We start from the raw sequence: 13,531 nt of genomic DNA on the forward strand, positions 1-13,531 counted from the left end.
ATCTACTTAGGATTCTATTAGCTATGCAGCGACTTTAACCCCTTCCACCCTTCTCCTGGATCATCTGTGCACTTGGGACACTGAGTGACAAACACTTTACGTATGAACGAGCTAACTTTGTGTGAAATAATTATTTGCCTGTTTCCATTCTTAAAAAACAAATTCCCCTGGTGTGCCTGGTTGGCTCCGTCGCCATAGCATGGGACTCTTGATCTCAGGGTCATGAGTTGAAGACCCATGTTGGGCATCAAGCTTACTTAATAAAAACAACAACAGGGGCACCTGGGTGGTTCAGTGGGTTAAGCGTCCACCTTCAGCTCAGGTCATGATCTCAGGGTCCCGGGATCGAGTCCTGCATCGGGCTCCCTGCTCAGTGGGGAATCTGCTTCCCCCTCTGCTCCTTCCCTCCCCGACTTGTGCTCTCTCTCTCTCAAATAAACAAATAAAGTTTAAAACAACAATGAAAACCAAATATCTATTTTTTTTCCATAACCGCTGATAAAACAGAAGTAATGGCATTCCTTTCTGTCACCTAACATGATGTTTTTTCTGCAATAAGCAAAAGTGTTATTTTCAGGAATAGGCCAAAAATAACGGGAAAAGAGAAGTGAGCTCACAGTGGGAACTCTTAGGGTCCTAATGGAAGGCAGAGATCGCACCAGGCCTTTGTTATTTTATTTGGACTTAACTTTCTAAACACTGGCCTTTGCACTTGGCAAGTGGCCCTCTTTCAGGTAACTTCTATCATTCAATAGAAATTTACCTCCAGTGCCAAACAGAAATGCAGGATGACAGCAATAACCGTTGTTTATCTACATGTGGGGTTTGTTTCACGAAGCCTTTTACAAAGAAATGAAGGCTGTTAACATTTTTTTTTTACGAAAGATTTAAATCTGAGTCTCAGGTCTAAAGACGAACACAAGTTAGAGATTTGATTTGTTTCACTAATGACGAAACCAGTGAGCTATTCAACAAGTTCAAGTTCAAGGTTTTTTTTTTTTTTTTTTTTTTTGACGGTTCTGTTTATAGATGAGAAACATGCAAAGGGCGGCCAAACCGGCCTCTTTATGGCGAGGAAGGAAGAAAGCCGGCGGAACCTCCACCAGGCAGAATTTATGTGTCTGTGGACAAGAATCACTGTGCATCATTATCGCCGTCTACCAAGTGCAGAGTTGCAACGTAGCTTGAAGACAAAGACCAGAATCAGCAAATCGGGAAAAGGGGGATCGAAACAACGTATTTCCCACGGAAGCCCCATTTTCCCTTCACTTAACCTTCTGTCCCTGTGGAAAACCAGAAAGGGAATCAGAAATGGACCTCTCTGCCTGCAGACCATTTGAGTAGTTCCAAATCTCTAGTTCAGTCCCTCATTACCGCATCACTTCTCACCTGCAGTGGTGCAAAAGCTTCCTCCCTGCTCTCTCTTCTTCCAGACTCATCTTCCTCCGGTTCGTGCTACATGCTGCTGCCAGTCTGATCTTCTTAGGGCCCTTCTGTGATTGTCACAATCCCCTTAAAAGCTGTAAGTGGTTCCCTGCTGCCTGCAGATAATATTGGAAAGTTCTAACCTGGTCCCCCAGGATTTAACCCCGTATCCGTGAGGGTTCCACGTGGCAAGTTACAGAGACTGACTCCGGTGGATTTCAGAAAAAAAAAAAAAAAAAAAAAGAATTTCTAAAAAAGGATATTGGGCAGCTCACAAAATTGCTGGGAGGCTTGGAGAACCAGGCTCAGAAACTGAGGCTGCCAGAGCTAATTGTCAAAATCATACTGAGGACACCATGGCTGCTGCCACCAAACCCGAGAAGAGGTGGTTCCCACCACTGAGGTTGTTGCCCTGAGTATTCTGTCTTCTGTGGCAGCCACCACCCTACTGTTGCCCCAGACACAAAATTCTGTGAGTGTCAACCAGTGATACTGTGTTTTTTTTTCTGTCCCTGCTTTTTACAAGCTCCCTATTAAAAAACCCAGGAGGTGAGTGCCTCTGACTGGCGGACCTTAGGTCACACACCCATGCCCGACCCACAGGGGAGCTTGGGAAAGAGCAGGTGGCAGATGGGTCATCTTTAATGGCAGGTGGGATCTGCCTCCTTCCGTGACTCAAAAACGGTGAATTCCGGTGAGGAAACTGGGAATTCCTCCAAGAAGACGATGGGTGGTTCAGATGTTATAGAAATGATAAATATCCCCGATGCGTTCGCTGTTGTCTTCCTGATCTACGGTCCCGCGACTCATACCCCTATGACCTACACTCCAACAAAACCCATCAACAGGTTGTCCAATTATGGCTTCATTTAGCAAACATCTAGTGATATCTGTGGGCCAAGCACTGTGCTGGGTAATGCAAATAGAGAAATAATGGATACACCGAGGAGGGTATAACTTATGCAGTATAATCACATACAAATGAGGAGGCATGTACAACCTGGTGCTGTGAGACAGACAAGATGCTTCAGGACTGTCCACGAAGGGTGCTTCTTCTGAATGGAAGAAATCATCTCCTCGTTCTAGTGGCCATTTCTTCCCTCTCTCTAGGCAAGTCGGAACAAGTAGTGTGGCCCATGCCTTCGAGTCTCTTCTCAACATCACGAAACCATGCTGCTGACTCTTCCATACCTCCTAGCTCCAGCGAGGTCCCGCTACTGGCAACCTTACTAGAACCCCCAGCTTGTCCTTCTTTCGTTAAGCTCTCTCCAGGATTTGCCAGTAACACCCTCCTGCAGGATGGAAGGATCTCAGCCCTACCCCTTTCTGGGGATCCTGCGGAGGTGATCATTTTCCCACTTATCATCTCCTCCGCTCTCCATGCCTCCACTCTTCTCCTGCTCAGTTGTAGCTCAGCTTGCTCCCAGAGGAGCTGCCCCTCGTCATCAGCCCGATCACCATGACTCCACTCGGCCAGCCTGCAGGGGAGCGATGACCTGCCCCTGACCTTTTAAGTTACTTGTGACGCTGCATCTTTCTGCTTGCTTCTTGGCACGTTGGTATTTTTGCTTACCTGTGGACTAGTGGATGACTTTCAGCCATCCCAGTTAAGAGAGTCTTTAATGCTCTCTTCATCCAGGGACCTACAATGATTTTAACTAATTCTTCTAGACATGATAAAAAGTGGGGCGTGATATTTCGGTTCTTAGAGCATGGTTTTGAAACACCTAAACTATATATAGTGTCATGGGCCAGCTTGGCAGTTGGATGCTGGCCTGGAAATACCAGCTTCCTGCTGACAGCCCTGTCTCCTGCCTTTTTTTTTTTTTTTTTTTTTGTAACCACTCCTCAACTTTGCTATTAGTGAGAGATCCAAAAATACATGGGTGGGCTGCTTAAATGGTGTTATCGCGAGATTCGCGCTAGATGGCATGCTGCAGTGCCCTCCCAACCTAGCCTTTTACGGCTACGTCCCTTCTAGACTGTGGGTCTCCAGAGGGCAGGGTCTCGACTCATTTTGGTTAAGACTCCGAATCTCCATCACACTGCCCTGAGCTCCAGAAACAGATGTCAAATACATGAATAATTGAATAACTGGTCTCCTTCCTAATGAAGAAGTTGGCAGCCTATGCTTCACAGGATGGTCTGACCTACTTAACGTTTTCGAGCAACCTGCAGTGTCTCTGCAATCCACAACCTGTAATTGCTCTGACTTACATCCAAGAGCCAGTGTGGATGCCAGTTCCGGGCCCCAGCCCAGGGGTTTGTTGGCCGATTGGCTTTTGGAGCAGGTGAGGAGTGAAATGCCCTGGTGACAAGCAAAGGGACTGGAAAGAGCACAGTGTATTCTATTCTTTCCCTTATTTTGCTTTCACGAATTAGATGACCTGCTAGGATCAAGTTTAAAAAAAGGAAGTACTCCAGAGCTACTAGTCCTTGAAACTCTGTTCCATTCGAATAGATCTTTATAAAGATGTCGTTTCTCTATCTGCCAGCCACCTGAATATTAAATATTTAATGTCTTTCACATATTCGTGCACATAGAGCGCATCCAGGTGCATTAGACGTCATCAGACCCCTGCTCGAACTATTCTGGAGATAGATACTAAGTTCTGCTGAGTCAGCCTTCATGTTGTTGACGTGGGCGTCTGGCCCTTCTTTCCTATCCCACTGCTGCCATCCCCACTGGACTTTATTAGATCTCATCTAGACCTCAAGGAGCCCTCCAGCTCATCACCCTGCCATCCACTCATTCTACCATTTATCTGATGCACGAGTGTGGATGTCACTATGTACATTCTGGGAGGCATAAAGTTCTGTTTATCTGTTCATAGGCTCTGTGGCTCAAAAGTCCTTCCATAACGTCTACAGCATGAATATAGTGCCTGTGAGATGTGCAGGGCCCCATCTGCACAACTGTAACCATCATTGCACCAGTCAGACTTGAAAATGGCTCTGAATGATCCACACCTCCTGAGGTCCACAGTTACTCCAATAGGAGTAATGGTACTTCCACAATAGGAGGGCTGGGCTCTGTGACCAGCAGTAAGCAGGAGAAGGGAGGGCAGTCATTTCCAAGACCAGGAAATGCAACTGTAGCTTTTGTTCTGGTCTTTCTCTCTCCCATACCCCCTCTGGAGGGAAGCAGCCGCCATGGAGAGGCCCACGTGGAAATGGACTGAAACCTCTGGCTGACAGCCATGTGACTTTAGAAATGGAACTTCCAGCCCCAGACAAGCCTCAGGTAACTGCAGCTAGATTCACAGATACCTTAACTGTAGTCTCCTGGGAGAGCCTGATCAGGCCTGAGTCACCCAGCCAGACTACACCAGAATTTCTGACCCACGGAAACTATGAAATAATAATTAGATTTGCCTGAAACTGCTAAATTTGGGTGTAATTCATCATGCAACAGAAGATGATGAATACAACAGTCCTGATGTTCTCTCCCATATCCCTTTTGTCTTCTCCCTTACGTCCTCATGTATATTTTAAGTGCCAGCCAACGTGAACTGGTCTTCTTTCCCCAAACAGGACCAGAGGACAGACTTTTATGTCCACACATTTTCCATAAGAAGCCCCTTCCTCCAAAACACCCTTCTCCAGCCAACTCCCCTGGTCAATGTCCTTTCCTTTGTTAAGACCCAGCTCACGATCCTCTCCTGGAAGTCTGTCTGGTGGCATCTGTACGATGGACAGAACTCCCTCCGTCTGAAAGCTCAGAAATCACTTTTGTTCCTCTCACATCATTTAGCTTTTGGTATCTTGTATGTGTTCCTCTGAATATGTTTTCCTCGCTGTGTGAGCTGATTTATCCAGAGTAGGGAAAGTCTAAGTATCTCTCACATGAGCAAGTTGAAACCTGAAAAACAAGCTCGTCTGGCAGGCTGGCTTCAGTCACTGTCACCTGAACGGCGTCTTTCTGCTTGTGCCGGTCACGTGACACATGTGCGTTCTGCCACAACGCCCAGGTTGGCTTTTTCGTCTGTTCTGGAGAGGCAGGTCTTTGGGAGATGAGGCTTAACCCTGTTTCCTGGGCAAGAATGGTTTCCACTCTTCTTTGATTTCCGCAGATTACCCTACATGAATAGGACTTCTCAGGATTCCGTATGTCTGATCATTTCCGCAGACATGCCTTGAAAACACAGAGGCTTGATACTGAGCTTGAAATTCCTGCTTTGGTTTTTTCAAACTATTTGGAAATCTAAATAAATGTCCTCATGCACCAACCATCATTCCACCAACTTCCTTAAATTGTCTGTTATTAAGCAGGGTGCTAATACCTGAAAGTGATGAAACAAACAAGGAGACAAATTTGCTTTGCTGTTGGCCCTAGTACCATATTCTATGTAAAAACAATCACACCCAAATCGTTGTCTCCGCTGCCTGTGAAATTAAGATACGTTTTTTTTTATGGCTCTGAGGGGACTGTGAAAACTATGAAAGCAAATGGGAAACTGGTTCAGGAAAAGGAAATGTAAAAGGAATATAGGTGGACGAAAGTGAAGAGATTTCCTCTGTGTTTCTATGTGACAGCCAAGGTTCAAAGGGCAAATGTAACAGGACTGTTCTTCTGTGGGAAATCTTGGGACCCAGACTTTTTAGAGAAGTGTGTGAAAAATGACTCTAGGCAGCTCGAGGAATTAAGTTGGAGGGAATGGGTGGAGAATGGCGGGAAAAAGTCCTCCAATTAACACATAAGGGGGAAAAATGGGATTTTGTGGTAGAAATTTAAAGTTTTTCCAATTGGGGGCACCTGGGTGGCTGAGTCAGTTAAGCATCAGCCTTCGGCTCAGGTCATGATCTCAGGGTCCTGGGATCGAGCCCCGCGTTGGGCTCCCGGCTCGGTGGGGAGCCTGCTTCTCCTTCCCACCCCTACCCCTTCTCCCCCCAGCTCACGCTCATTTTCTTTCTCTCAAATAAATAAATAAATAAATAAAATCCTTAAAAACAAACAAACAAACAAACAAACAGATAAAAATTTTCCAGTTGGTCCGTCACTTCACTGAACTAACCATCTTAAGCTTAAAAAAAATAAACAGGCTTCAGAGAATGAGAAGATAAGCTAGAGACCGGGAGGAAACGTTTGCAAAAGACATATTCAATAGGGGCGCCTGGGTGGCTCAGTGGGTTAAAGCCTCTGCCTTCGGCTCAGATCATGATCTCAGGGTCCTGGGATCGAGCCCCGCGTCGGGCTCTCTGCTCAGCAGGGAGCCTGCTTTCCCCTCTCTCTCTGCCTGCCTCTCTGCCTACTTGCGATCTCTGTCAAATAAATAAATAAAATATTAAAAAAAAAAAGACATATTCAATAAGCACTGTTATCCAAAACATACAGAGAACTCTCAAAACTCAAAAACAAGAAAATGAACAGCCCAATGAAAAATGAGCAAAAGAGCTGAAGAAACACTTTGCCAGAGAGGACCTGCCGATGACAAATGAGCATACGGAAGGACAGTCAACATCCCGTGTCATTAGGAAATTGCAAATTAAAACAATAATGCATACCTCTCAGAATGGCTAAAATCCAAAATGCTGACACCATGAAAGGCTGATGGGAATGTGGAGCAGCAGGAATGCTCATTCGTTACTAGTGAGAAAGTGAAACGGTACAGCCACTTTAGAAGCTTGAACCTCGTCAGTTCAGGCTGCTATAACAAAGTACCATAGACCAGGAGGCTTGTAAACAACAGATATGTACATCATGCAGCTCCCGCGACTTGAAGTCCGAGGTCAGGGTACCAGTATGAACAGGTTCTGGTGAGAACCCGCTTCTGGGATTCCGACTGCCAACTTCTCATTGTAACATCACATGGCGACACAGGGGAGGGGAAGTATGCTCTCTCTTACAAGTTTCTTATAAGGCCACTAGTCTCATCCTCGAGCATTCCACCCACCTGCCTTCATTTTATCCTAATTATCTCCCAAAGCTCTCCCAATACCATCACACTGGGCAAGGGGGTAGGGGTAATATTTCCATATATGAATTTGGGGAGGGTGCAAACATTCAGGCCACAACAGAGAGTTTGGCATTTCCTTACAAAATTAAACAGACCATTACCACACAATACAGTATGCTGATGGGATTCAGAAGACACTACCTCAAAATATGGCACTTCGGCACATCGAATATTTCAGGTTAAAGGAATTTGAAAAATGGCATGTGCAGGAAGGACCTCATGATCTTCCCCTGAAACAGATTAAAAAAAAAAAAAAAAAAAAAAAAAAAAAAAAAAACCTCTTGTAAGGGATGTTCCCCATACTGGGAGGAAAGGAGTATCCTCATCTTTGAAGATGGAGGTTACACAGAGAGGAATCTACATGAACAGGCCTTGGTTCACCTCATACTCCTGGCCATATTCTATCTTCTCACAACTTTCCATTCTTCATCAAAAACGAGCATAAAAATTCAGATTTAACCATTTTGGGGGGGTTCATTTCCTTACAAAGGCTCTCATGCCACATAAAACTTGATATTAAAGAAATTTGTATGCTTTTCTCCTGTTAGTCTGTCTTAATATTTTATTTATTGGCAGAGAGAGAGCACAGGAAGGCAGAAGGGTAGACAGACAGAGAGGGAGAAGCAGGCTCCCTGCTGAGCAGAAAGCCCAATATGGGGCTCTATCCCAGGACCCTTGCACCATGATTTGAACCAAAGGCTGATGCTTAACTGACTGAGCCACTCAGGTGCCTGTCTTAGTATGCTGAATTTTCAGGTCCAGCCAGGAACCCTAAGAGGGGTTCCTTCCTAGAGTACTCCTTGGTGTTCTTTCTTTCCAAGCACTCCTTGGTGTTTGCCCAAATGAAGTGAAAATTTATGTCTACACGTAAACCGGCACATAGATGTTCATAGCAGCTTTACTCAAAAATGCTCAAATCTTGGAAATAACCAAGACATCCCTCAGCAGGAGAATGGATTAACAAACTGTGGTATATCCAGACATTACTAGAATGTTACTCAGTGCTCCAAAGGAGATAAGCTATCAAGACAAGAAAAGACAGGGAAGAAACCTACATGCATGTTATTAAGTGAAAGAAACCTATCTGAAAAGGCTACACACTGAGTGGTTCTCACTGTATGACATTCTAGAAAAAGCGAAACTCTGGACAGGAAAAGATCAGTGGTGATCAGAGACGGGGGTGGGGGGAGATGAATAGGCAGAACACAGAGGACTTTTCAGGCAGTGAAACTATTATGATAGAATGGTGGATATATGTCAATACATTTGTCAAAACCCATAGAATGTACAAAACCAAAAAGGAAATGTAATGGAAACTATGAACTTCCAGTGCTAATGATGTGTCAACGTAGGTTAATCGACTGTAACAAATGTACCACTGTGGTTAAGGATATCAATAGTGGAGGAGGTTGTGTGTTGGGGGAGACAGGCAGTATATGGAAACTCTGTACATTCCACTCACTTTTGCTATAAACCTAAAAGTACTCCAAAAAATAAAGTCTGTTAAAAAAAAAAAAAAGAGAGAGAGAGAGAGAGAGAAATAATGCACCCGAAAATGGCATAAAGAACTGAACTTGACATGAAGTTGAAAGATAACTGAACTTGAAAAAGTAAGCCAACTTACCCTCTGAACTGTGTATTAAATTTTTAATGTAATCTTAAGCATTGAAACATAGTCTTACGTGTTTTATTTTTTTTACATGGTGTGATTCTATTACACAGTTATTGTCTATCAAGTTGTATGACAGATTTTTGTAAACACTCAATTTTTAGTACATTTGTAAAATACCGCAATATTTTTAGATAATTTTTAAATTTGCATTATTAAACATCCTTTAATATCTCATGTAATACTTGAATATATGCTCATAAAAGGTCAATAAGAGCAAAACACTAACTTATTAAAGGTGGTGACTCCTGTTGAGGGGAGGGAGAGAGAAGCTCTGTTATTTTGTTTTATACTTCTCATACTGCTTTAATTTTTTAAAAAAATGCATTACGTTTGGAATTTATAAAACATGAATTACTAATATTTAAAGAATTTAAGTACTCTAATATGACTTGTTATTTTTGAGTCTGGTAGTAATGGAGTCCCTTTTGGACAGAATTTTAAGTGTGGTGTACTGATCTCGGTTTCATCTCATTAGTCACTTTAATCATGATGTAATTCGTGTTTATTTATTTATTTGAGAGAGAGAGACAGAGAAAGCACAAGCAGGGGGAGAGGCAGAGGAAGAGGGAGAAGCAGACTCCCTGTTAGGCTGGGAGCCCGATATGGGGCTCTATCCTAGGACCTGAAGATCATGACCTGAGCCAAAGGCAGATAGATGCTCAACCATCTGAGCCACCCAGGTGCCCCTGTAATTCATGTTTTGACTGTAATTTATCATTTCAGTTTGATCTTTGCCTCCACCATTCTACCCCTCTGCAACCAAACATCTCAGTAAATGACTCCATATTTCCGATAGTTCAGGTAAAAAATCTCGGGAGTCATCCTTGTTTCCTCTTTCCTCTTATGTCCCAAATCATGTCTATTTGATCTCCAGAATCTCTCTCTCTACCAATGTGTATCTCAATTCTTTCCACCGTCTCTGCTACTACCACTTGGTCCAAGTCATCATGATTTTTGCCAAGATTACTGAAATAGCTTCTGAATTGGCCTCATTATTTCTTCTCTTGCCCACCGATAACCTATTCTTAACACAGCAGATGGCATGATCCTTTTAAACAGAAATCCTGTCGCATCAGCTCCTTGTCCTGACCCCTCTAATGGATTCCCATCTCATCTAAAATAAAATACAAACTCCTTGCAATGTTCTATGGACCATATAGAGCTCTTCAGTTCAGCTCATTAGAAAGGCCATCAGTGGCCTCTCTCTACAATAAGCTAGTACACCATGATCTCCCCCATTACTCTCTAACCCCGTATTTTACTTTATAGCTCTTATGATCACCTAACATTTTATTACCCCTACTAGATGATAAGCACCATAAAGGCACGATTTTTATCAGTATAGCTCACTATTTTAAAAATCAGCTTTTTGAGATATAATTCATGTATGACATAATTCGCCCATTTAAAGCGCAAAATTTGATGGCTTTTAGCATATTCAACCATCACCATAATCAGTTTTAGAACATTGTCAATGTCTCCAAAAGATATCCCACCTCTCTTAGCCATCACTCCCCATTCTCCCTTTCTCTCTGGCCCTACGCAACCACTAATCTACATTCTGTCTCTACAGAATTGCCTATTCTGGACATTTCATATAAATGGAATCACATAATATGTGGTGTTTTGTTGGGGCCCCTGGGTGGCTCAGTTGGTTAAGCATCTGACTCTTGATTCTGGCCCAAGTCATGATCTCAGGGTCATGAGACTGAGCTGTGTCGAGCTCCACACTGGGCATGGAGCCTGCTTAAGATTCTCTCTCTCCTCTCCCGCTGCCATTCCTCTGCTCACATCCTCTCTCATTAAAAAGAAAGAAAGAAAGAAAGAGAAGAAAGAAAATGTGGTCCTTTGTGACTAGCTTCTTTTATTTAACATAATGTTGTCTAGGTTCATCTAGGTCATAGAACGTATAAGTACTCTGCTCATTCCCCTCCCCTTTTTTTTGCCAAATAATATATCATTGTATGGATAAACCACACTTTGTTTATTCATCAGTTCATGGATATTTGGGTTGTTTCTATTCTTTGGCCATTATGCATAGTGCTGCTATGAACATTTGTGCGAAAGCTCTTGTGCTGACATAGTACTGTAGGTACCTTCTCAAACCTAGAAGTGGAGTTGCTGCATCGTATGGCAACATTGTATTTAACTATTTGAGACTGTTGGACTGTTCTCCAAAGCAGCTGCGCCGTTTTATATTCCCAGTGGCAGAGCCTGAGGGTTCTGATTTCTTCTTACCCTTGCCAACATGTTTTAAAAAATTCTCGCCACTCTAATCAGTGTGAAAACGATAAATTGTGGGGTTTTGATTTGCATTTTCCTGATGATTCATTGCATCAAGCATCTTTTCATGTGCTTATTGACCACCTGTATATCTTCTTTGGAGAATTTTCTCTCCAGATTCTTTCCTCTTTTTAACTGAGTTGTCTTTTTATCAATGAGTTGTAAGAGTTCTTTATGTATTCTAGATATAAGTCCCTGATCAGACATACAATTTGCAAATATGTTCTCCCACCCTGTGCTTTGCCTCTGGACTTTTTTTGATGTTGTCATTTGAAGCACAAACTTTTTAATTTTGGTGATGTCTGGATTATCTATGTATTTCTTCTGTAGTTTGTGCTTTTAATGTCATAGCTAAGAATTCATGGACTAATTCAAGATCATGAAGACTTGCATCTATGTTTTCTGTTGAGTTTCACACTTTAGCCTCTACATCAGATCTTTAGTCTATTTTGAGTTAATTTTTATATGTGGTGTGAAATATGAGGTATGGGTTCAAATTTATTCTTTTGTATGTGGATATCTAGTTGTTCTGGCACCATTTTTTGAAAAGACTACTATTTACCCATTGAATTATATTGGCACCTTGTTGAAAATCAGTTTACTGTAATTTTGAGGATTTATTTCTGTATTTCAGTTCTGTTCCATTGTTCTGTATGTCTATCCTTGTTCCAGTAGCACACCATCTTGATAAACGCAGATTTGTAGTTAGGTTTTGGCATCAAGAAATTCTTCTTTTTCAAGATTGTTTTGATTCTTCTAAGTCCCTTGAGTTTCCATATGAATGTTATGATCAATTGGTCAATTTCTGTGAAAAGTCTGCTGGGATTTTGATAGGATAATTAACTTTTATAACCACTGTTTCTTGTGGGTGCTCAATAAATAACAGTTGAATGAACTTTAGTTTGTAGCAATGGAATAACGGCTTTCCATGTACAATTACTCAGATTTAAGACTTTAAAAAAAAAGATTTATTCATTTATATTAGAGAGAGAGCGAGAGAGAGAGAGAGCATGCGCGAGTGAGGACAGTGCGTGGGGTGTTGGAGGAAGGGGCAGAAGAAGAGGAAGAGAGCGTCCCAAGCAGACTATATGCTGAGCGTGGAGCCCAACTTGGGTCTCGATCTCACGACCCTGAGATCACAACTGAGCCAAAACCAAGAGCCAGACGCTCAACGAATTGTACCATCCAGGCACCCCATCAGATTTGAGAATTTTATAATGGTTCCAGCTCCACAATATCTAGCAGATAACCCACATGCATTTAGATTCCTAAAAGAGCAGCACTGGACTATATTACTAAGACTTAACCCTACAGCCAACCTGTGTTTAGAGACTGTTGCAGAGTTGTTACTGAAATACCATCTTGGCTCCGTTAAGACCCAACAACTGGAAACCTTTTCCTTGATTTAGGATACAAAGTCAAGGAAAAGTAACGACTTGGTATAGAAAAATCAGTGACAATAACAGTATCATCTCTCAGATTGACATTTGGATTAAAAATGAATGACTCAGGGGTGCCTGGGTGGCTCAGTGGGTTAGGCCTCTGCCTTCGGCTCGGGTCATGATCCCGGGGTCCTGGGATCGAGCCCCGCACTGGACTCTCTGCTCGGCAGGGAGCCTGCTTCCTCCTCTCTCTCTGCCTGTTTCGCTGCTTACTTGTGATCTCTGTCAAATAAATAAATAAAATCTTAAAAAAAAAAAAAAAGAATGACTCAGCAATTACCTGCACTAGAATGCAGAGGCTATTAGACAGACTTCATACCAACAGGTTGTATGTACAAGAAGATGGCAGAAATGGGTTGTGTGAATGCCTTGACTGCTGTACACTAGTCAATCCACTTCAAATTCCTTGGGATCCTCCTCTAGCATCCCTTCAGAATGAGGCAAAAGGTAGTGTAGTATACCAGTTAAGAGGGTCAACTGTAGGCTAACATTCCCTGGGCTTAAGTCCTACCTCTAGGCCTTATTAGTTCTGTATATTTTGGGACCCAGTTCATCACCCTTAGTATGAAGATGTGATACTACTCATTTCATAGAGTTGTTTATATACTGTATTTATAAAATTCCTAGAATAGTGCTTAATATTACATTTTTGCACGAAGAGAAATAAGAAAAATAAACTTCAAGAAAAACCGTTAAGCAAATGCAAGTCGTGCCATTGCAAACCGCCCAGTTTATCCAATTTCCTTTACCTC

Source organism: Martes martes (assembly GCF_963455335.1).
Source record: "Martes martes genome assembly, chromosome: 5".
NCBI lineage: Eukaryota > Metazoa > Chordata > Mammalia > Carnivora > Mustelidae > Martes > Martes martes.